Source organism: Grammomys surdaster, unplaced genomic scaffold (genome assembly GCF_004785775.1).
Source record: "Grammomys surdaster isolate TR1022 unplaced genomic scaffold, NIH_TR_1.0 61, whole genome shotgun sequence".
NCBI lineage: Eukaryota > Metazoa > Chordata > Mammalia > Rodentia > Muridae > Grammomys > Grammomys surdaster.
The window spans coordinates 6,738,333-6,762,724 of record NW_021604563.1 but is presented as its reverse complement, the minus strand read 5'-3'; the positions used below and the strand labels follow the sequence as shown (position 1 = coordinate 6,762,724).

Genomic DNA, 24,392 nt, shown 5'->3' with positions numbered 1-24,392 from the left:
GGGTTTGCTGTAGTAAAATAGCTGGGATCTGGTGATGAAATATTGCCTTGGCACTTGCTGCATTCTAACACTCGCATCTAGGTATCTGAGTATGTGATGATTACAGGCCTAGTTACTGATTTGTTGGCTTTGTTGGGTGAGTGTTTCATTCCTCTGTTTCTATTTCCTCTCTGATCTGGCCCTGTGGACTGTGATCAATCAGGGTGACTTTGCCTAAGTTGGAAATTTGGATGCGGCTAAAATGAGGAGTGGGTCGGACTGGGGATAGGGTGGAAGGATCTTAAAGTGTAGAGGAGATATCTTCCAACTTGGACCGAGACTGGAACATGATGAGGATGAGGCACAGGGAGAGTAGGGGAGGATATCAGATGGTTGCCTATCTGGATTTCTGGTGGCTGGCATGTCCTCTGTTCAATCAAAGGGTCTCTGCTCAAGTTATGGACTGGGACACGGGAACCAGGAGAGAGAGAAGACAGAACATAACATGTGAGAGATGAACAGAGACACTTTTGGAAACGTAAATTTTATTTCTTTGAAATATATACCTTTTTAAAAGTACATTAGTATCTGTTGCCTCTTCCAATTTTGTAACATTCTTTCCAAATACCAGATTATTATGGAACTGGTTTCTCTATTCCTTATCTCTCAACTGTGGCAATGCAACTTTAGCCATTTTTTCTCCCACAAGGCATCAAAACAACTCAGTAAATGTGGAAAATATTTATTAGATCCATAATTGATCTTTTTATATACCTTTACAAGTTTAGTAGGAAAAACAAACATTTGTTTGGAGCATTATTTTGACTGTGTTTCAAAATGAACAAAGTCAGTGTTTTCAAACACAATATGGTTAAGCTTTCTATCAAGAGAACATATACTCAACCAGTGACTTTTGAGACACTGGAGGAGTTTTGGACTGTCAAAGAATTGGAGTGTGGTCTCAGAGAGGAATAAAATATGGAGTGTAAAAAACAGTGAAAGTTAAAAAAGAAAAATAAGAAATATATAATAGAAGTGTTATATCATCACTATTATTAATATTTAAAAATATAGGAAAATATTTGCATTATTATGCCAACAACCTAGGGCAGTGCAGTATTATGGACAAGAATTTTTTGTTTGTTTTTTAGTGCTAAAAATTGATCCATGACCTTTTACCAGCTGTAAGAATAATAGGCTTTTTATTTCTTCTTCAAATTATAATTATGTAAGCAACAATAAAATTATTTGTAATAAAAAATACCTTCATCTACTTGGCTTAGTATATTCAGCATTCTTTTACATTTCTGAGTAATACAACTAGCTAAAGAATGTTAAGAATCCAAACTTAAAGACCTAACCTTAGTAATCAATAATATAATACTACTACGACTTTAAATTTCAACTGTAGGAGAGTAAGTGATGGTTGACATTGAGAATGGTCCTATATAAGAATGAAAATATATCTCATATCTCATTGGTTTTCTAAATCAATGGTCAAAATTCTCCTAGAAAATCAGGATAATTTGAGAAATGAATTTTTTTCCTGATAATAATTATCTTTTAATCCTTACAGTTTTACTAAGGAACTAGCAAGATGTACATATAATATGCAGATAATTGATTTTTATTTTAAGTATTATCTGAAATCTGTTTGTGAGGAACTTTAGCTCAAAAGAGTTCATATTTTAATGTATAAATTAAACAGAATGAATAAGAAATATTGAAATAAAACATTTACTATAAAGTGAAATTTGATCCTATGACCATCACTTTATGAATAACTTTAAATTTAACTGTTAATAATTATATTCTTGTTTAAATTATTTGAATGATTGAATTTACAAGGCTATCTTATTTTCAAAATTGATTGAATAAGAGAAGTTCAAAGAAGAGCACTTAAACAAGAAAAATGGTTAGAATATGTGGTTTAACAGCTATTAAAGTAAGGCGAAATACCATTTCAAATTTGTATCTGCATCAATAATAGGTTGCTAAAGAGATATGATGAGCATGGAAGTAGCAGGAAAGTGAAGTTTTATTAGGAAAATTGCTATTGTGTCATTGAATAGCAAATCTCTACATTTAATTCAAATGCTTTGCCTCCAGATCTGGCATCAAATGCAAATCTTCACAGCTTGTTTGTCTTTTCTTTATTTGTGGTAGATATCTATAAAAAAGAGTAGCTATCCATAAAATTCTTATTTTTTTCCAGCACTTCACATTATGAATGTTATAGTACCATTTCCCTCAAAATATACTTTCCTGCAATGTATTATTTCTTGATACATTTGTCATTGATCTCAAAATATATTAATGGGATACTATTTTGGTTATAAATAACTCTATACAGTATAGACAGCTACCATAAAATGTTAATAGCAATTTTCACTTCCATAATGCTTGTTATATATGTCCCAATCTCTTCTTTTCATTCCATTGGTGGTAAAGTCTGTAAAATATTTTGTCTTTGTTGGTTACTTTTTCCTCCCATAAATTGCACTTACTACATTGCGTGTGTTTTTCTCTTTTTTGTCATCTCATGTTTCGTTTAGGTTAAATGTGATATATGACTGTCCAGAGACCTCAGTGACTTGAGCACTGTTTCTCAGAAATGATAAATAGCTTTGATATACAGATGACATAGATAATATGTATTCCTTCTCAGGATGTATGCTTCCATATGTTAATGAATTGTTAGATATCTATTAAATTATTAGAAGTGATACATAAAAGTGGATATGCCAGTGTACATGTTTATTGTATATTCTTGGTGAGAAAAAAATGTTGACTGTTTTTTTTTTAGTATTTTTCATTATTCTTAGCTTGGAAAACACTTTTATCTTATACAGAATTTATGATAAAGCATAAAATTGCTGTGATAATTCATTGTAAATTCTCATTCAGTTTTAGTAACATGAAAAATCTAAATAAAGAAATATTCACAATGCTGTATCATATATAGAGATAAGAGTTTGAGAAATTAAGATAGAATTAGACTTGAAATTCTGATAACTACTCATATTTTGCTTGTATTTTTTCTAACATTTTCTCTTTATTTTAATTGGATATTTATTTACATTTCAGATGTGATCCCCTTTCCCCATTTCCCCCCCACCCAGTAACACCCTATCACATCCCGCCTCCTTCTCCTTCTTTAAGGATGTGCCCCCACCCACCCACCCACTCCCACCTCCCCACCCTCAAATTCCACCCACACTGGGGCATCCAGCCTTTACTGGACCAAGGACCCTCTCTCCCATGTAGGCCGAACAATGCCATCCTTCCCTACATATACAGATGGAGCCATGGGTCCCTCCCTACATGCTCCCAGGCTGCTGGTTTAGACCTTGGGAGCTCTGTGAACATTTTTAAAAACTATGCTTTTTTTTTTACAATACAGGATAACTTGGTGAAGAGATACTTACTAGCCAAATCTCTCAAATCTCTCAATTCTGAAGAAAAATAGGAGTTACTAACTGGCCAAAAATGAAGTAAAATCAATTTAGTATTGACTAGTTTTGTCATTTTGACATCCAGTTTCAGGGCAGTATTTCTCTGTAGGTAATACCTATGGTGTCAGATTTCTAGTATCTGGAACATTAATTTTCTGTCTCAGAGAATTTTATGTATACTCTCTTGAAGCTTCCTTGATTTCTCTCTGTCTCTTCTTTCCCAAGTGTCTCATTTCCATCACTGGATGTACTGATTAAAATGAGAAATGTCTCCACTATTTTCAGACATTTGAACATTTGAATTCAGTAGTAGCACTGTCTAAAGGGGTTCAAGATTTTTAGCCTTACTGGAATGTATGCTATTGCATTAAAGATTTCTGAGCTTATAGTTCCAACCACTTTCCATGTCACTTTTGGTTTCATGCTTCTGAATGAGAATGTGTTCTCTCAGCTTCTTTCTCCTGCTATCATGCATACCTGCTGCCATGACTGTCTATCATGATGACCCCTTGTTAGTCTGGAATTGTAAACTATTTTATGAAACTATTTCAGGGGAGACGCTAACAAATGTCTAGTTATCACAATAGGGAAACAAAAATACAACAACATTCAGATAGCACATAAATTGAACATGTTGAACCAATGAATTTTATTTATTGCTTATAAGAGTATGGATGAGAGGGTACTTAGATCAGTAAAAATGAATCTAAAATAGCATCATTACCAAGGGCAACCATTGGTGACAATTCACAAGAGCTGGGAAAGTAGAGAATAGCACACAACCTATAGGTAGCTCAATGAGTAGGACAGTGTTCTTGCAACATATCACAGTTGGTTTAACCACTTCTAGATAGTTAAAGTTGTCAAGAGAGTTTCCTATGCCGCCAGGCTGGACTCTGCTTCTTACAGGCAGATCGGTTTATGTGTGAAGCGTCTCCCAGCAGTCTTTATTGTTTATATAATCTTGGGGAGAAATAAGCCAAGTACACCCGGCCAGTTTCACGTACCACTTGAAGCTATTTTGAGTTGTTTACTTCTCTTCTTATACAACTTCTCTGCAGTATTTTGCCTTTCCTATTGTTTTACCATGTTGCAAACATCTGAGATGTACAGAGGATCAGGAGATTGAACAGATGTTTGTAGCAATGGGAGATGGGAAATTGGGGGTAGCCACTAGAAAGTCTCAGATGCCAGGAAAGCAAGAGGCTCCCAGGACCCAATGGGGATGACAAATGGAGAAAGAACCTGTGGAAACCATATTGAGAGGTTAGGCACAGCTCCCAGTTGACTGATAGGGCCACCCACCCTTCTCAAAAAGTTTAACCCAGAGTTATTCCTTTCTGAAGGAAGTACAGGGAAAAAAAATTGGAGCAGAGACTGAAGAAAAGACAGCCCGACCTGGGTATCCATCCCATATGCAGCCACCAAACCCAGTAACTATTGCTGATGCCAAGAAATGCTTGCTGACAGGAGCCTGATAAGGATGTCTTCTGTGAAGTTCTGCCAGAGACTTATCAATCCAGATGTGGAGGTTTGCAGCCAACCATCAGACTGAACAGGGTGACCCCAATGGAGGAGTCAGGGGAAGGACTGAAGGAGTAATCCCATAGGAAGAACAACAATACCAACCAAAAAGAACTCCATATCTCTGAAGGACTAAACCATTAACCAAAGAATACACATGGAGGAACCGTGGCTCCAGCCTCATATGCAGCAGAGGATGGCCTTATCCAGCATCAGTGGGAGGAAAGGCCCTTAGTCCTGTGAAGCATAGGGGAAAGCTAGGGTGGTGAGATGGGACTAGGTTGGTGTGTTGGAGAGCCCCCTCGTAGAAGCAGGTGGAGGAGGGGAGATAGGGGATTTTCACAAGGGAAACCGGGAATAGGATAACATTTGAAAAGTAAATAAAATAAACAATGAAAAAGTTAAAAAATGAATATTTTTCAAGAAGGAAGTTTATAATCTCAGAGAAAACCTCTATATTAATATAAACCCAAATAATATTTCTTTTTATAAGTTGCCATGGTTATCATGTCTTATCACAGCACCTGTAAAGTAACTAATACATTTTAGAAACAAAAATTTTGAGATTAATTTCTGTACAGAATCTATTTAATGATCTTTCAGACTTTTTTTTTTAATTGACAGTAATAAGTTTTCAAACACTATACTCTGGTTATGATTTTCCCTTGCGTATTTTCAAGATCCTTCCTAAATCCCCACATCCAAAATAATGTTCTTTCTTGCTATCTCTCATTAAAAACCAAAGTCATCTTAGAAATAAAATAAAAATTAGATAAAGTGAAAGCAAATAATTATAAATAGAACAAAACAAAAAACAGAGACTCCAAAAGCCAAATAAAAGCACAATAAAAAGCACATAGTCAATATGTGTGTTTTGCCATATATATTTATATGGATATATATCTGGATTTGTATATGATTTGTCTCATTTTGTACTAATATCGTACTCTGTAGTATTATTTAAAATCACTTAATGATGATTCAATACATAGTATTTTTTTCTTGTTGTTGTTTATTAACGTATCTTCAGTCTTATGTGTATCTATATATAATTTGGGATTATATTTTATGTTTGCAAAGAATGAACCTGGAATATATATTGTGATTTCATTTTACCTGTAGCTTTATTTTGATAGGAAGGTAAATTTGCTAATATTAATTTATATAAGCATGAACATGCTAGAACTTTCTCTGTTTTACTATCTAACTCAATTTTTTCTTCAATATCTTAAAGTCTTCATTAAGGAGTTCCTTTTTTATCTTTTCTTTAGTTATGATTATTTGCAGATGTTGAATTTCATTTTATTTTTATTTGTAACTACTGTAATTTTGATTCATTTTCTGTTTTGTTTTGGTAGGCTTCCTATCGGTATAGAAGAAAGTTATTGATTTGTGTACATTAGTTTTACAACCTGATATATTGTAGAAAGTGTTTAAGAGCTTTAACAGTGTTAGGTGATCCATTGATCATTTTTATGTTTATTTACAGTTTATTACATATTATTTCCTTCTTTTAATTTATTGCTCTTTCCAATTCTCCAAAGGCTATACTGAACATAAATGGAGAATTTGGTGACCCTTATTTTGATTCATATCTTCATGAGATTACTTTGAGTTTTCTCTGTTTAGTACGGTGTTGGTTATAGATTTGTATAATATACCTTTTCCTAGGTTTAGGCAACCTCCCTCTTTCCCTACCTTCTCCATGAGTTTTATAATGAAGTTTGATTTTCCCAAAAGTTTGTTCAGTGTTTGATGAGATGATCATGTTTTTTTTCTTTGAGTTTATTTATGTGATACATTGGATATATTGGTTAATATATGATGAACTACCCTTGCATGTCTGAAATATAGCCAGTGTAGTCATTGTGATATAGCCTTGAATATCGCTTGCAACTTTTCCTTAAGCATCGTTGTAACTGTGCTTATTAGAAAGAATATTTTATAATTGTCTTCTATCATTCATTAGGTAATTGTGTATTTTGGCTGTTAGGGTAACATTGATCTCATATAAAAAGAATTTTAAAGTATTATTTTCTTGTTATTGAGTAGCTAATTTGTGTAGTATTGCTCTTAATTCTTCTCTGACTCTGTGCTACTTTACGTATATTTTACAAAGAAAATATTTTGATAAAGTTTTCCTTTTTCTTTACTTTTTCTCTATCTTGCCTAACTTCCTTTTGACCCAATTCTTGTTTTTTTATTAATTTCTCTCACGAAAGAAGAAAAAAAGTGAAAATCAAATCAAGAGCAATAAAAAATACAACAAATTTGAAACAAAAAATTCCCAAACATCAATACACACATATACACACACATACTCACACACACCCAGACACACACCCAGACACACACACACACACACACACACACACACAAAGCATTAGCCCAAGTAAGTCATTCCCCACCCTCGCCTGCTTGCAGATCATCCCCAAACCCCCACTGTCAATCTAGCCTACTACAAAAACTCTTCCACTCCTAATCATCATATTCCAATCCATACCTCCATTAGAAGGCTCCTTTTGTCACCACAGGCCAAGACAATACCCAGAACTCAAAGAAAGCTCCTACAATTTCACAGTGACTTCTCAGGCCACCCCCAAATGGCTTCCCCATCCTTGTTTTCAAAACTGAGAACAAAATTCCAATAGAGGACACAAAATTCGACAAAAGGCCACTACAACCTCCAGAACTTCAACCCTCAACTAGGGAAACAACCCTTCTAGACTAGAGGCCATCATGGCTATCAGAAATCCTACATTCAACTCCAGCAGATATCCTCTATGCCAACACAGGCCACTCTGGCCAGAAAACCAGAAAGGAAACAGAAACTAAAGAACAAAACATCCATACAAAAAAGGCATATTGGTACTTAGACATATAATCACCACAAGCCCAGATGCCTAAATGCCAGTAAAGAACATAATCAACAGTAACAAGAGTCCAGCTGTTTTACTACCAAAAGCCCTGAATATTACAACACAGCTGAAAGACAAGAAAATGACCTATAACCAATTCTGTAAAAATGATTTGGGTCCTTAAAGAGAGAATTTATAAATTTCTTAAACAAATTCAATAAAACAAATAATTAAAGGAAATGAATAAATCCTTCAAAGAAAGCCAGGAAAATAGAAAGAAACAATTTTAGGAAATTGATAAATCCCTTTAAGGAAGCCAAGAATAAACAAACTAAAAGAAAAAAAACTGTTGAATGAAATGCATAAAATTTTCATAACCTTAAAATTGAAATAGAAACAATAAGGATAATAAGGAAAACACAAACTGACAGATATATGGAAACAGAAAACAATGGTAAGAGAATGAGAACTACAGATGCAAGCATCAACAAGAAAATATTAGAGATAGAAGAAAGGATCTCAGGCATAAAGGATAAAATGGAAAAAAAAGATACATTTGTTAAAGAAAATCTTAAATCTAAAAAAAAAAAAGAAAGAAAAAGAAATCCCTAACAAAACATTCAGGAAATCTGGGACACAATGAAAAGACCAAACCTAAAAATAATAGGAACAGAAAGGAAAGAATCCGAGCTTTAAGAAATATAACAAAATCACAGATGAAAAATTTTGAAACCTAAAGAACATGCCTATAAAGGTACAAAAATCTTGAAAGAACACCAAATAGTTTGGACCAAAAAAGAAAGTCACCTTTCCACATAATAATCAAAATACTAAAAACGCAGTAAAAGCAAAGAGTATTATAAAGTGTTAGGGAAAAGGCCAATAACATAAAGAGATACTTATTAGGATTGAACAGGACTTCTCAGTGGAGACTCTCAAAACCAGAAGGGCCAGCAGAGACATCCCACAGATTTTATGAGACCACAAGTGTCAGCCCAGACTATGATACCCATCAAAACTTTCAATCACCATAGATGGAGAAAACAAGATATTCCAGGGTGAAGTAAAGTTTAAATGATATCTGTGGACAAATCCTCCACTAAAAGAAGGTACTAGAAGAAAATTAAAATTAACTAGATCCATGAAAAGAGAGGCAATAAATAATCCCAAACCAGCAAATCCAAAAGAAGGAAAACACACAAAGACAGAGACACACATTGCCACCACCACCACCACCACCACCACCAAGAACAACAAAATAACAGAACTTAAAATCATTGGATATATATAATCAATTTGCAAAGGATTCAATTCCCCAGTAGAAAGACAAAGACTGACAGTATGGATGTAAAGCAGGATCCTTTTGCTGCATATAAGAAAAACATATCAACATCAAAGATAGACATTACGTCAAAGAAAGCTATTGAAAAAAGTTGTTCTGAGCATACGAACATAAGAAAAAGGCCTGTGTAGCCATTATAATATCTAAATAAAACAAAACAAAAACCCAAAACAAACCAAAAACTAAACAAAACAGACAAACTAAAGACTTCAAAAGAAACAAAAAACTACTAGGAAATCCACTTTATACTCCTCAAAGGAAAGATCAACCAAGATGATGTTTCAGTTATTCACATCTATACCCCAAATACAAGGGTATGCTTGTTTGTAAAAGAAACATAATAAAAACTTAAATTATACATTGTTCCTATTGGATTGATACAGAGAAATTTCAATGCCCCATTCTTACCAATGAGCAGGCAATCCAGATAAAACCTAAACAGGGAAATAATGGAGCCTACAGATACTATGACTCAAAAGTACCTAGCAAGTATCTACAGAATGTTTCACCCAAACACAAAATAAAACACTTTCTTCCCAACACCTCTCAGAACATTCTCCAAAATTTACTGTATACTAGACCACAAAGCAAATATCAACAGATTCAAGAAAATTATAATACCCCCCATCCTATTTGGCCTCCATGGATTGAAGCTGGATTTCAACAACAAAAACAACAATAAACAAATAGAAAGTGCATAGATTCATGTGAATGCAACAATCATTTACTGAATAAATACTAGACTTAAGAAGAAATAAATAAATTTGTGGCTTCCTGGAATTCAATAAAAATGAATGTACATTCTCAAAATACCCAAAGTTATGTAACACAATGAAATGAGTGTTAAGAGGAAAGTTGATAGCACTAAGCACCTAAATAATGAAATTGCAGACATCTCATACTAGCAATGTAACAGCATTCCTGAAAGATCTGGAATAAAAAGAAGAAAGCTCACTCAAGATTAAAAAGACTGCAAGAAATAAAAAGACTGGTGGATACAATCAATAAAATAAAAACAGAGATAAAAATATAAAAATTAATGAACAAGAAGGATGGTTCTCTGAGAAAATCAGCAAGACAAACAAACCTTTAGCCAAAGTAACTAAAAGAGAGGGAGACAGTATGTAAATTAACAAAATCAGAAATGAAAAGGATATTCCATAGACAGTGCTGAAATTCAAAGAATAGTTAGATATTATTTCATTAGCCCTTCTTTATAGATCTGGAAAATACAAATGAAATGGATGATTTTCAAAATAGATACATACCACTTATCAAAATTAAATCATGATAACCCAAAACATTTTAGAAAAATGATGAATCTTTAAAAAGAAGAAGTTATTAAATGTGTCCCAAACACAAAAAAGGAAAAGAAGAGAAAAGAAAGAGTGAAAAGAAAGAAAAAGAAAAGAGAAGAGAAGAGAAGAGAGGAAAAGAAAGGAAAAGAAAAGAAAAGAGAAGAGAAGAGAAAAGAAAAGAAAAGAAAAGAAAAGAAAAGAAAAGAAAAGAAAAGAAAAAAGACCAGAGACGGACACATGTAGTACAGAATTCTACCACACATTCAATGAATCAGTTAATGCCAATAGTCCTCAAATTATTCCACACAATAAAAGAGGAGAAATACTTCCAAATTCACTTGATGAGGATATTATTCACCCTGATGCCCAAACCATACCAAGATTTAGCAAAGAATATTGCAGACAATTTTTTCTTATCAACATAGATGCAAAATATTCAATAAAATACTTGTGAATTGATTCCAAGTATACATCAAGAAGTTCATTCCCTATGATCAAATAAACTTCATCCCAGGGATGAAGGGGCAGTTCGTCATATAAAAATCTCTTGATGTAATCCACCATATACATAAACTGAAAGAAAAATTATGATCATAAATAAATGCTGAAAAAGCCTTTGTCAATATTCAAATCCCATACTTGATGAACACTTTGAAGAGCTTAAGGACAAAAAGACCATACTTAAACATAAGATAGACAATTTATAGTATGCTAATATCAAACATCAAAGTAAATGAAGAGAAACTTAAAGCAATTATACTGAAACCAGAAACAAGACAAAGCTGTCTACTCTCTTCATATCTATTCAACATGATATTTGAAGTTATAGCTGGAACAATAAAACAATTGTTAGAGATCAAGAGAATACAAATTGGAATTCAAGAAGTAAACATATAATTATTTGTTGATGATATGATAATGTACATGAGCAAGCTCAAAAATTCTATCTGGGAACTGATAAACACCTTTACTGAAGTGGGTGGATACAAGAATAACACACAAAATACTTAATAGTCCTCCTATACACAAATGACAAATTGGATGAGAAGGAAATCAGTCAAATAATGCATATTCATAATAGCCAAAACATTTTATATTATCTGTAACTTTAACCAAGCAAGTAAAAGACTTATATAACAAAACTTCAAGTCTCTGAAGAAAGAAATTGAATAGGACACTATAAGAAGGAAATATCTTCTATGCTCATGGATCTGTAGGGTCAATGGTTTAAAAATGGCCATCCTACCAAAAGCAATCTACAGATGTAATGCCCATCAAAATTTATCACTATACACTTTACAGATCTTGTAAGAACAATATCCAACTTCATATGAAACAAGAGGCAAGAGGGAAAAAATCAAGTAAAAATAACTTAAAAAAATAAGAACAAGATAGCTCAAACAATTCTATACAATAGAAGAACATCTGGAGATATCAATATTATTAAGTTAAAGCTATATTACAGAGCTATGGAAATAAAAATATACAAAGTATTATCATAAAAACAGATATGTTAATCAAAGGACTTGAATTAAAATTTGAGACATAAGTCCACACTTTTCTGGCCACCAGATAACCAGAAATACACAATGGATAAAAGAAAGTATTTACAATAAATGATGCTGGACTAACAGAATGTTAACACATAGAACAATACAAATATATCCATATTCATCACTCTGCATAAAACCTAAGTTGAAATGGATCAAAAGCCTCAACATAAAATCAGATATACTAAACCCAAATGAAGAGAAAGTTGGAAAGAGCCTTGAGTGTATTGGCATAGTAAATAATTTCCTAAACAAAAGACTGATAGCCCAGACCCTAAGAGTGGCAAGAAATGAGATGTCCTGGAGTTTAGCCAATGGATAATATCAATTGACAAAAAAACTAAAAACAAAACAAATAAACAAAAACAAACAAACAAAAAACCAGAAGCTTATGTAATGGAAAAGATTTTTCATGGACCTTACAGAGGCCTACCTAATATCTGAAGTATACAAAGAACTCACAAACGAGATATCACCAATCCAAATAATTCAATAAAATTGGGAGGTACAGATCTAAACAGAGAATTCTCTACAGAGAATTCACCTTAGCCATCATGGAAATGTGATTCAAAATACTTTAAGATTCCATCTTACACCATTAAGAATGACTAAGATAAAAATCTCAAGTGACAACTTATGCTGGCAAGAATGTGGAACATAGGTAACAAACATATTTCCATTACTGGTAGGAGTATAAATTTGTACAGCCACTATGGAAATCAATATCTAATTTCCTCAAAAAAAATTGCAAATCAATCTACCTGAAGACCCAGCTATATCACTCTCGAGCATACATCTAAAGAATATTCTACTAAAAGAACATTTGTGAAACTGCATTCATAACAGCTTTGTTCATAATAGCAAGTAACTTTTGACCACTTAGAAATCCTTCAACTGAAAATGTGGATAAAAAAAAGTGTGGTACATTTATGCAATGGAATATTACTCAGCTGTTAAAAACAATGACATAATGAAATTTGCAGGCAAGGGGATGGAAGAAAAACAATCTTCCTAATCCAGACTCCAAAAGAAAAATACATGTTTTCACTTATAAATGAACATTATCCTCCAAATTAACTAAGCTGTATTCAAAGGGACTCACAGGGACTAAAGTGACAGTTATGGACTCTGTAAAGGTTTGATCTAGGTACACTGCATATATGTTATATTTGTGTAACTTGGTGTCCTTGTGGGACTCCTATGAGTGGGAGTAGGGGACATCTATTATTCTTTTGTTTGTGCTTGGAGGTTTTTTCTTCCTATTGAGTTGTCTTGTCCAGCCTTGATGCGAGAGTTGGTGCTCATTTGTATTGCAGTTTGTTATGTCATGTTTGGTTGATATCTTTGAGAAGCCTGCACATTTTTTTTTTTTTTTAGAAAAATTGAAGAGGAATCTAGGGGAGAGGGTAGGAGGAAACCATGAACCATGGACATATGTGAAACTATGGTTAGGATGTAATTTATGTAAAGAGTAAATGTTAAAATTAAACCACACACACACACACACACACACACACACACACACACACGCTCTTGTCTGTTTTGTATTGTCCAGCTACTCCTTGGCATGAAGCCTGTCATGGAGTTTGGTTAATATATCTTTGACACTCTAATCAAGAAAGCTGATTTTTCCCTGCAGGTATTTGTTGCAGATATCTCCTTGTTTGGGGAACTTTGTGTGTCTAATTTCCTTTCTCAGCATTGGAATTTTGTTTGGTTTTATACATGTGTAGATCTTGTGATTGCTGTAACAATCCCTATGAATTTCTGTCTGTATTACTCATGGGTTTTCTGGAAAATACTTTATTGTTAGAGTTTTCAAACACCTTAGAGTCTTAAAAATCTTTCCACCTCCTCTTTCATATAGTTCCCTGTGGCTTGAGGGAAGGAGTTTGACAAAGACATCCCGTTTAGTGCTGAGTACTCCTAAGCCTCTCTCTATATATTCATTACCTAGCTGTAGATCTTTTTGTTAATTGTAATTTACTCCAATAAGCATCTCTGATTTGAACTGGAATAAATTGAAATATACCCATTTGTCATAAGGAATCATCTTAGTGTTGTGTTCCTTTAGCAGAATAATAGTAAGTTTCCCTAGGCCAATAATCTATCGAGTTTCAACATATTAGTCTTGGCCAATTTAGCAGTATCAGGTATGGGTCCTACTTCATGGAGTAGGCTTTCAATCCAATTTAAATTGTGGCTGGTTACTTGTATAACATTGTATTAGTGTCTTGCAGATAGATGACATAGGTTATTATTTTCTTCCTCCAGTAGTATGAATAGTACCTTCTAGTACCAGAGTAGGGGTAAAATTTTCAACTGAGCTCCAGCACAATTACTTCATGTTTGATGATATGTAAGTAAGTTATATTTTCACCAATAGTGCCATCAGGTTGTGGAGAGTTACCAATAACCTTAGTAATAGACTGGAGTGTTTCATAGGTATATGGGACAATTTGACCAATTAAAAAACAAGATATAACCCATTCTTGGCCCTGTAGATTTTGTGTAGTGGAATAAAATATATACATTTGACATTATTACCATCATTGTATGATGACACCCTTTAAATTATTTTTTCAGATATTTGTACATATTTTAGGAAGCTTCTACAGTAGTAGGTTTCCATAACATTTTTCAAAAACTTTTATTGTTACTTGTCCTTCCCCATATGTCTTTCTTTATACTGCTCAACACGCAAATTCTCAATTTAAGCCTCTTATTCTAGTTCCCATTTATATATTTATAACATTATTCTCCTCCCTCTTTTTTTTTCTTTCTAGAAGCATAATATCTGTGGTTATTTGGGTTGAAGCACAGGTTTTGAAACCTTAAATATGTAACTCCATATATAAGAAAATAGAAGCAATATTTTCCATTTTGAATCTAGGATACCACATTCAATATGATTATATTTTGATATATCCATTTACCTGAAAATTTCATATTTTTGTTTTTGCTAACAGCTGAAAAATCATGTCCCATTATATAAATATATGATATTTTCATTATTCATTCATCACTTGATGGATATCTAGGCTGTTTCCAATCTGTGGTTAATATGAATAAAGGACTCATGACCATGGAGAGGAAAGTTATCTCTGCAGTAAAATGTGGAGTTCTTTGTGTATGTGCCCAAATGTTGTACAGCTGGATATTGGAATAAATATGTTTTCAGCTTCTTGAGCAATCTTCACATTGATGCACATAGTGCTGCATTACTTTTGCACTATGACTAGTAATGAGTAAGTATTCTTTTCCTGGATGATCACCAGCATGTGCTATAATTAATTTTATTGATCTTTGTTATTTTGACTGACTGAGGTAAGATGAAGTCTCAAGAAGTTTTAATTTGTAGATTCCTGATTGCTAAGATTTTTAATATTTATTTACATGTTTCTTAGTCATTTGTGTTTTATCTTTTGATAACTCTCCATTTAGTTTTAAATCTTGCATGTAATTAGATTGTTTTATTGACATTTAATTTTGGTTTTAGTTCTTTAAATCAGACATTAATTATTTTAGATATTAATCTTCTATCAGATGTATAGCTTTAAAAGATTTTTTCTAATTGTTTAAGCATCCCCATTGCTTGAATGATGTCATTTGTTCTACTGAGGTCTTTTAGCTACATGAAGTTCCATTTTTATATTGTTTTTCTTAATGCCTCTGCTATTGATGTTCTGTTCAGAAAGTCCTTTTTGAGAAGAATGAATTTAAGCCTATTTCATTCTTTCTATACAGAAAATGTGGTACATTTACACAATGGATGCTACTCAGCTATTAAAACAATGACTTCCTGAAATTCTTAGGCAAATGGATGGAACTAGAAAATATCATCCTGGGGGATCCCAGAGAAGGAGTTTGTCCCTGCCAGAAAAGGAATTTGTCTCTTTCTTGCACTGTTGGACACTGCGTTGGACAGAATGTGTTATTGAACCCAGAGCCTTGTGAAAACTACTATGAACATCCTTACTGGCCATTGAGTTTCCTCAACCCAAGACACTTCAAGTCATGAATAATGACTTGTTGAGTTGAATAAAACAGTATGGGCCAACCATTTCAAGATGCCTTTGAAGTATTGACCCACCATTCAATTACAGAAATTCATTAGCCCCCAGAAAATAAAAATTACATGTCTACCATTAACCCTTATCCTCACATCAGAGGCAACTTTAACTACTATGGAATGTTACCCACAGAGAATCTCCTCTATGACTGGAGAAGTGTAACAAATGGTTCTGCAGACTTGTATTTGAAAGGAAGCTTCCATCAATCCCTGCAGAACATAGCTGAAAGCCAACTGGTACAAGCCCTCTTCTTAAAAAGAGAGGAAGAGACAGGAGGAAGCTTAGGCTATTTGAATACCTTTGCAAATTCCTGGGCAATTTGGAGGTGGTGTCTTATATTCAGTGGATCAACAAAGCCAAAGGTGTATTTCAGTTTATATTTAAAAACAAAGAAAAACTCACTGAATTTTGGGGGGAAAGAAAAGGCAACTGGAAACCCATGACTTACCAGAAGATGGCCAGAGCCCTGAGGAATTATGCCAGAACTGGGGAGATCACAAAAGTCTGACCTACCAGTTCAGCAAAGCTGTTCTCCAGAGACTTATCCATCTCACTTCCTGGGAAAAGATCACTTCTACTCACAATATGGCCAGCCTGATCAGGCTATCTCAGTTTAAACCACTGGGATGCAAATTACTATACTCAAACCAGTTACCAGAGCTGACCCCAGCTTCTCGCCTTTGCTAGTGTCAGAGAACACAAGCTTTAGAAATTTTCCAAAGCAGATAACTTCTCCAGTTTTAGAATCCACACCAGAAAGGCAAAAAGATATAGAAAGATCTCTGCACAGAACATGTTTAGACTTTTTTTTGTCCTGACAACTTTTTAGGTAGTGTTTACATATTGAGGTTAAAAGGAACCTAGATGTTTCAGAAGGATACTTAAAATTCCTGCAAATACTTTGTTATTTGTAATAAATAGGCTTAGTGTCCATGGATTAAGTATTAAAAACATCCTGAAGGTAGAATGTCTTTTCAGAGAAATGTGGAGGAGACACGCGTCATGCCACTTTGTAATTTTGAATAAACAATTGCATTTGAAACAAATGAAAAAAAGAAAAAGAAGAGTGAAGGGTACCTCCTGACTTAGGTAATCCAGTTGTAAAAGAACATACATAGTATCCACTCACTGATAATTGGATATTAACCCCAAAGCTCCGAATAACCAAGATAAGATTCACAGACCACATGAAGCTCAAGAAGAAGGAAGACCAAAGTGTTGATGCTTCAGTTCTTCATAGAATGGGGAACAAAGTACTCATGGGAGGAAATTCAGTGACAAAGTATGGAGCAGAGAGACTAAAGAAAACACCACCCAGAGACTACCCCACCTGTGGAACAATCCTATATACAGTCTCTGGTCACAGACACTATTCTGGATGCCAAGAAGTACATACTGACAGGAGCCTGATATAGCTGTCTCCTGAGAGTCTCTGCCAGAGCCTGACAAATACAGAGGCAAATGCTCACAGCCAAACATTGGAGTGAGCACGGGCTCCCCAATGGAGGAGTTAGAGAAAGGACTGGAGGAACCGAAAGGGTTTGCAACCTCATAGGAAGAACAACAATATCAACCAAACAGACACACCTGTCCCTTGAGCTCCAAGGGACTAAACCACCAGCCAAAGAATACATGCAGAAGGACTCAGGGTTCCAGCCTCACATGTAGCAGAGAATGTCCTTGGGAGGATGTCAATCGGAGGGGAGACCCTTGGTCCTGTGAAGGTTCAATGCCCCAGTGTAGGGGAATGCCAGGTCAGGAAGCCAGGTGTGGGTGGGTGGGTGAGTGAACATCCACATAGAAACAGGTGGAAGGAGAATGGGATAGGGGATTCCAGGGGGAGGGGAAACTGGGAAAGGGGACAACATTTGAAATGTAAATAAAGAAAATATCTAATAAAAAAAGAAAGAAAAATAGATTAGAAGTTATCCCATATAATTGGTGAAGCCAAATAACTATAGTCTCATTCTAATTTATTTGTAAGCTAGTTAGGGATAAGCTAAATTCATTGTACTACAACAGTATTCAGAGCAATAGAATAGAAATAAGATATTCATTGGTGCCTAAGATTTTAGAAATGTATTCATTTTTTTCTCTGTAAGGACACATTCACATCTCAATAATGCATTGTGTAATCTCCATAAATGAGTACTTTCTCTGTTTACTGTTTTTGTTAATATCTAGTTTTATTTCATTATAGTCAGAGAGAACAAAAGATGTTTTCTTAATTTTCTTATATTGGTTTAAGTTTAATGTCCTAACGTGTGATTATTTTTGAAGACTGTTACACAAGCCATGGATTAAAAATGAAGATTTTTAATGTTTGGGTAGAATTCTTTGTAGACATCTGTTAGTTAAATTTATCTAACCATTAGTCAACTCTAGTATTTCTCTTTTTAAGTTTTATCCTGATAATTTACCTGTTTGTGAGAGTAGAATGTTGAAGGCACCCACTGTATGTTGGGATTAGTTTGTATGTTTACCTATAGTAGTACATGTTATATGAAATTGAGTAGACCTATGTTTAGTGTGTATATGTTTAGATTTATACTATCCTCTTGTTTCATTATCTACTCAAGTGTAAAGGTATATATACTATCTTTCAGACTTCAGTTTTCTGGGGGTTTATTTGTTTTGTCAGATATTAGAATAGCTACATTTACTTGATTTTCAGTTTTAATTGCTTTTAATAACTTTTTAAAACTTTTATCCCTAAAGTTGCGCATATCTTTGATGGCAAACAGTGTTTCCTGGAGCCAACACAATCCTAAATCATATTTAATAATCAAATTTGGTACTATTTTGTTTTGGGGGGATTGTTGTTAGTTTGTTTGTTTGCTTTTGGTTTTGTTTTGTTAGGGGATTTAAAATCATTAATATCAGTTATTACTGAAAAATGTTTTCTTAATTTACTTCTTTTATTTTCCTGTGATAAAAATGCTAACAAGAAACAACTTGGAAGATAAAAGGGTTATTCCTCAGGGTATTTATGTTAAGTCGATCACAAGTGAATGGCAAAGTGCTAACTCAAGGTAGGAAGCTCTAAAGCTTCCCAAATATTTTTCCATAATTTCTTCAAATTCATGACTTTTTTTTCTTTAATTTTTTATTGGATTTGATTTTTACATTTCATATGTTGTCCCCTTACCCCATCCCCCACCCAACCGGGAACCCCCCTATCCCCTTACCACTCCTCTTCCTTCTCTGTGGATGTAACCCCTACCTACCCCCCCACTCCCACTTCCCCATCCTCAAAATTCCCACCCCCTGGGGCGTCCAGGATTCATGAGGTCAAGGATCTCATCTTCTACCTATGCCCAGCAGGGCCCTCCACTCTTACGTATTGAGCTGAAGCCCTGGATCCCTCCCTAAGTGCTCCCAGGCTGGTGGTTTAGACCCTGGGAGCTGTGGTTGGTTGGTATTGTTGCTCTCCTCATGGTGCCACAAACTCTTTCAGCTCCTTCAGTCCTCACTCTAACTCCTCCATTGAGAACCCCATGATCAGTTCAATGGCTAGTTGTGAGCATCTGCCTCTGAATATGTCAGACTATTGAAGGCCTCTGAGGAGACATCCATATCAGGCCCTTATCAGCATGCACTTCCTGACTTCCACATCAGCATGTACCTTTGGTGACTGCACATAGGATGGATACTCAGGTGGAAAGGTCTTCAAATGGCCCCTCCTTCAGTTTGTGTCCCTCACTTTGTCTCCATATTTGCTCCCTTGAGTATTTTGTTGCTCCTTCTAAGAAGAACTGAATCACCCCCACTTGGTCTTCCTTTTTTATGAACTTCATGTGGCCTGTGAGTTGCATCTTGGGCATTTCAAGGTTCTGGGCTAATATTCGATAATCAGTGAGTGAATACCATGTGTGTTCTTTTGTGATTGGCTTACTTCAGTCAGGATGATGATTTCTAGTTCCATCCATTTACCTAGGAAACTCTCGAATTCATTGTTTTTAATAGCTGAGTAATACTCCATTGTGTAAATATACCACATTTTTTGAATCCATTCCTCAGTTGAAGGACATCTGGGTTCTTTCCATCTCCTGGCTATTATAAATAAGGCTGCTATGAACATAGTTGAGCATATGTCCTTGTTATATGTTCGAGCATCTTCTGGGTATATGCCTAGGAGTGGTATAGCTGGATCCTCAGGTAATGCTATGTCCAATTTTCTGAGGAATCGCCACACTGATTTATATCTTGCAGTCCCACCAACAATGGAGGAGTGTTCCTCTTTCTCCACACCCTCGCCAGCATCTACTATCACCTGAGTTTTTAATCTTAGCCATTATGACTGGTGTAAGATGGAATCTCAGAGTTGTTTTGATTTGTATTTCCCTGATGACTAAGGATACTGAACATTTCTTTAGGTGCTTCTTGGCCATTCGAGTTTCTTCCATTGGAAATTCTTTGTTAAGCTCTATACCCCATTTTTTAATAGGGTTATTTGGTTGTCTGGAGTCTAATTTCTTGAGTTCTTTGTATATATTGGATATTAGCCCTCTATCAGATGTAGGATTGGTAAAGATCTTTTCCCAATTTGTTGGTTGTCCGTTTTGTCCTATTGACAGTGTCCTTTGCCTTACAGAAACTTTGCAATTTTATGAAGTCCCTTTTGTCAATTCTTGATCTTAGAGCATATGACATTGGTGTTCTGTTCAGGAACTTTTCCCCTGTGCCCAAGTATTCGAGGCTCTTCCCCACCTTCTCTTCTATTAGTTTCAGTGTATCTGGTTTTATGTGGAGATCCTTTATCCACTTAGACTTGAGCTTTGTACAAGGAGATAAGAATGGATCAATTTTCAGTCTTCTACATGTTGTCCTCCAGTTGAACCAGCACTATTTGTTGAAAATGCTGCCCTGTTTCCACTGGACAGTTTTAGCTACTTTGTCAGAGATCAAGTGACCATAGGAGTATGTGTTCATTTCTGGGTCTTCAATTCTATTCCATTGATCTTCCTGCCTGTCTCTGTACCAATACCAGGTAGTTTTTATCACTATTGCTCTGTAGTACAGCTTGAGGTCAGGGATGGTGATTCCTACAGAAGTTCTATTATTGTTGAAAATAGTTTTCGCTAACCTGGGTTTTTTGTTATTCCATATGAATTTGAGAATTTCCTTTTCTAAGTCTGTGAAGAATTGAGTTGGGATTTTAATGGGATTGCATTGAATCTGTAGATTGCTTTTGGCAAGATGGCCATTTTTATTATATTAATCCTGCCAATCCATTAGCATGGGAGATCTTTCCATCTTCTGAGATCTTCTTCGATTTCTTTCTTCAAGGACTTGAAGTTCTTGTCATACAGGTCTTTCACTTGCTTGGTTAGGTTCACACCAAGGTATTTCATATTATTTGCAACTATTGTGAAGGGTGTCATTTCCCTAATTTCCTTTTTCAGTCTGTTTATCTTTCATGTAGAGGAAGGCTACTGATTTGTTTGAGTTGATTTTATAACCAGCCACATTGCTGAAGTTGTTTACCAGGTTTAGGAGTTCTCTGGTGGAAGTTTGGGGGTCACTTAAGTATACTATCATCTGCAAATAGTGAGATTTTGATTTCTTCCTTTCCTATTTGTATCCATTTGACTTCTTTTGTTGTCTAATTGCTCTGGCTAGGACTTTCAGTACTATATTAAATAGGTAGGGGGAGAGTGGGCAGCCTTGTCTAGTCCCTGATCCTAGTGGGATTGCTTCAAGTTTCTCTCCATTTAGCTTGATGTTGGCTACTGGTTTGCTGTAAATTGCTTTTACTATGTTTAGATATGGGCCTCAAATTCCTGATCTTTCCAAGACTTTTATCATGAAGAGATGTTGAATTTTGTCAAATGCTTTCTCAGCATCTAGTGAGATGATCATGTGGTTTTTTCTTTGAGTTTGTTTATATAGTGGATTACATTGATGGATTTCCGAATATTGAACCATCCCTGCTTCCCTGGGATAAAACCTACTTGATCATGATGGATAATTGTTTTGATGTGTTCTTGGATTCGGTTTGCGAGAATTTTATTGAGTATTTTTGCATCGATGTTCATAAGGGAGATTGGTTTGAAGTTTTCTTTCTTTGTCGTGTCTTTGTGGGGTTTGGGTATGAGTGTAATTGTAGCTTCATAGAACGAATTGGGTAGTGTTCCTTCTGTTTCTATTTTGTGAAATAGTTTGAAGAGAATTGGTATTAGGTCTTCCTTGAAGGTCTGATTAAATTCAGCACTAAAACCATCTGGTCCTGGACTTTTTTTAGTGGGGAGACTTTTAATGACTGCTGCTAATTCCCTAGGGGTTATGGGACTATTTAGATGGTTTATCTGCTCCTGGTTTAAATTTGGTACCTGGTATCTGTCTAGGAAATTGTCCATTTCATCCAGGTTTTCCAGTTTTGTTGAGTATAGGCCTTTGTAGTAGGATATGATGATTTTTTTTTAATTTCTTCAGTTTCTGTTGTTATGTCTCCCTTTTCAGTTCTAATTTTATTAATTTGGATACTGTTTCTGTGCCCTCTGGTTAATTTGGCTAAGGGTTTGTCTATCTTGTTGATTTTCTCAAAGAACCAGCTCCTGGTTTTATTGATATTTTGTATTGTTCTTTCTGTTTCTATTTGGTTGATTTCAGCCCTGAGTTTGATGATTTCCTGCCTTCTACTCCTCCTGGGTGTATTTGCTTCTTTTCGTTCTAGAGCTTTTAGTTGTGCAGTCAAGTTGTTAGTGTATGCTCTCTCTAGTTTCTTTTTGTAGGCACTTAGAGCTATGGGTTTTCCTCTTAGCACTGCCTTCATGGAGTCCCACAATTTTGGTATGATGTGTCCTCATTTTCATTGAATTCTAAAAAGTCTTTAATTTCTTTCTTTATTTCTTCTTTGACCAAGTCATCATTGAGTAGAGAGTTGTTCAGTTTCCATGTGCATGTGTGTTTTCCATTGGTTTTGTCATTATTAAAGACCAGTCTTAGTCCGTGGTGATCTGATAAGATGCAAGGGATTATTTCAATCTTTTTGTATCTGTAGAGGGTTGTTTTGTGACCAATTATATGGTCTATTTTGGAGAAGGTGCCATGAGGTGCTGAGAAAATGTATATTCTTTTGTTTTAGGATGAAATGTTCTATAGATGTCTGTTAAGTCCATTTGGTTCATAACTTCTGTTAATGTCAAAGTGTCTCGGTTTAGTTTCTGTTTCCATGATCTGTAGATTGCTGAGAATGGAGTGTTGAAATCCCCCACTATTTTTGTGTGAGGTGTAATGTGTGTTTTGAGCTTTAGTAAAGTTTCTTTTATGTATGTAGATGCCCTTGCATTTGGAGCATAGATGTTCAGAATAGAGAGTTCACCTTGGTAGATTTTTCCTTTGATGAGTATGAAGTGTATTTCCTTATCTTTTTTGATTAATTTTGGATGAAAGTCGATTTTATTTGATATTAGAATGGCTACTTCAGCTTGTTTCTTGGGACCATTGGCTTGGAAAATTGTTTTCCACACTTTTATTCTGAGGTAGTGTCTGTCTTTGTCACTGAGGTGCATTTCTTGTATTCAGCAAAATTCTGGGTCTTGTTTGTGTATCCAGTCGGATAGTCTGCGTCTTTTTATTGGGGAATTGAGACCATTGATGTTAAGAGATATTAAGGAAAAATGATTGTGGCTTCCTGTTATTTTTGTTATTAGAGGTAAAGTTATGTTTGTATATTTATCTTCTTTTGGGGTTGTTGGAAGATTACTTCCTTGCTTTTTCTAGGTTGTAGTTTCCCTCCTTGTGTTGGCGTTTTCCATCAATTATCCTTTGAAGTGCTAGGTTTGTGGGACGATATTGTGCAAATTTGGTTTTGTCATGGAATATCTTGGTTTCACCATCTATAGTGATTGAGAGTTTTGCTGGGTATAGTAATCTGGGCTGGCAATTGTGTTCTCTTAGGGTCTGTATGATGTCAGTCCAGGCTCTTCTGGCTTTGATAGTCTCTGGTGAGAAGTCTGGTGTAATTCTTATAGGTCTGCCTTTATATATTACTTGACCTTTTTCCCTTACTGCTTTTAGTATTTTTTCTTTGTTTTGTGCAACTGATGTTTTGATTATTATGTGATGGGAGGTATTTCTTTTCTGGTCTAGTCTATTTGGTGTTCTGTAGGCTGCTTGTATGTTTATGGGCATCTTGTTCTTTAGGTTAGGGAAGTTTTCCTCAATAATTTTGTTGAAGATATTTACTGGCCCTTTAAGTTGGGAATCTTCCTTCTCATCTATACCTATTATCCTTAGGTTTGGTCTTCTCATTGTGTCCTGGATTTCCTGGATGTTTTGAGTTAGGAGTTTTTTGCATTTTGCATTTTC

General features: G+C 34.9%; 1 pseudogene; it reads left to right on the top strand.

The window, feature by feature from the left end:
* The first annotated feature begins 16,030 nt into the window (after positions 1–16,030).
* On the top strand, positions 16,031–16,743 carry LOC114623907 (annotated as a pseudogene).
* The last annotated feature ends 7,649 nt before the right edge of the window (positions 16,744–24,392 follow it).